The following is a 2,343-nucleotide window of genomic DNA, read 5'->3' on the forward strand; positions in this document are numbered from 1 at the left end:
GCCACAGCAATCAGACAACAAAAAGAAATACAAGGCATCCAAATTAGTAAGAAAGAAGTAAAACTTTCACTATTTGCTGATAACATGATACTATATGTAGAAAATTAAAAAGAGTTCACCAAAAAGTGTCTAGAACCAATAAATGAATTCAGTAAAGTCACAGAATATAAAACCAGCATACAGAAATCAGTTGCATTTCTATACATCAATAATGAAGCAGCAGAAAGAGAAATCAAGGAATTGATCCCATTTACAATTGCAGCAAAAACCATAAGATACCTAGGAATAAAGCTAACCAAAGAGGTGAAAGATTTGTACTCTGAAAACTATAAAATACTTATGAAGAAATTCAAGATGACACAAAGAAATGGAAGGACATTCATACCATGCTCATGGATTGGAAGAACAAATACTGTAAAAATGTCTATACTACCCAAAACAATCTACACATTTAATGTAATCCCTTTCAAAATACCAACCGCATTTTTCACAAAACTAGAATAAAAAGTCCTAATGCTTGTATGGAACTACAAAAGACCCCAAATAGCCAAAGCAATCTTGAAAAAGAAAAGCAAAGCTAGAGGCATCATAATTCCAGACTTCAAGTTATATTGCAAAGCTGTAATAATCAAAACAGTATGGGACTGGCATAAAAATAGGCACCTAGATCAATAGAGCAGAACAGAAAGCCCAGAAATAAACCCACAATTATATGGTCAATTAATCTTTGACAAAGCAGGAAAGAATATCCAATGGGAAAAAGTCTCTTCAACAAATGGTGTTGAGAAAACTGGATAGCCACATACAAAAGAAACAAACTGGACCACTTTCTTATACCATACACAGAAATAAATTCAGAATAGATTAAAGGCCTAAATGTGAAACCTGAAACCATAAAAATCCTAGAAAAGGATACAGGCAGTAACTTCTTTGACATAGGCTATAGAAACTTCTTTCAACATATGTCTTCTGAGGCCAGGCAAACAAAAGCAAAAATAAACTATTGAGACTATATCAAATTAAAAGGATCTGTACAGCAAAAAATACAATCAGCTAAAAGACAACCTATGGAATAGGAGAAGATATTTTTAGATGACATATCTGATAAAGTGTTAGTACCCAAAATATATAAAACTTGTTAATTTTTTAATAAAACAAAATAATCCAATTAAAAATGGGCAGAAGAAATGAACAGACATTTCATACAGGTGGCCAACAGACACATGTGAAGATGTTCATCATCACTTACTATCTGGGAAATGCAAATCAAAACGACAATGATATATCACCTCACACCTGTCAGAATGGCTAAAAACACAAGAAACAGCACTCGTTCGTGAAGATGTGGAGAAAATGGAACACTTGTGCACTATTGTTAGTAATGCAAACTGGTGCATCCAGTGTGGATGGAGATTCCTTCAAAAAGTTAAAAATAAAACCACCCTGTGATGCGTCAATTGCTTTACTGGGTATTTACCCAACGAATACAAAAATACTAATACAAAGGGATACATGCACCCTTATGTTTATGTCAGCCTTATTTATAATAGCCAAACTATGGAAGCAGCCCAAGTGTCCATCAACTGATGAATGGATAAAGATGATGTGATATATATACAAAGGTATATTCACCATAAAAAATAATGAAACCTTGCCCTTTCCAACAACCTGTATGGAACAAGAGTGTATTATGCTAAGTGAAATAAGTCAGTCAGAGAAAGATAAATACCATATGATTTCACTCATATGTGGAATGTAAGAAACACAACAGATGAACATAGGGGACGGGAAAGAAAAATAAAGTAAGAAAAAAACAGAGAGAGGAGCAAACCATAAGAGACTCTTAACTATAGAGAACAATCTGAGGATTTCTGGAGGGGAAGTGGATCCGGGGGATATTCTGAAAGGGTGATGGGCATTAAGGAGGGCACTTGTTGGCATGAATGCTGGGTGTTATATGAGAGATGGATCACTGGGTTCTACTCCTGAAACCAGTGTTACACTATATGTTATCTACATTGAATTAAAATAAAATGTTGGTAGAAAAAAGATAACTCTGAAGAAAAAAGATGTGGTATATATACACAGTGGAATATATTCAGCCATATAAATGATATCTTGCCATTTGCAATGACATTGATGGAGCTAGAGAGTATAATGCTGAGCAAAATACTTCAGTCAGGGAAAGACAAACAGTATATGATTTCTCTCATATGTGGAATTTAAGAAACAAAGCAAATGAGTAAAGGGGAAAATAGAGAGAGAGACAAACTAAGAAACAGATTCATAACTATAGGGAACAAACTATATGGGTACCAGAGGGGAAGGGGTGGAGTGTCAGGG

The sequence above is a fragment of the Crocuta crocuta genome, unplaced genomic scaffold, assembly GCF_008692635.1.
Source record: "Crocuta crocuta isolate KB4526 unplaced genomic scaffold, BGI_CrCroc_1.0 scaffold760, whole genome shotgun sequence".
NCBI classification, from domain to species: Eukaryota; Metazoa; Chordata; class Mammalia; order Carnivora; family Hyaenidae; genus Crocuta; species Crocuta crocuta.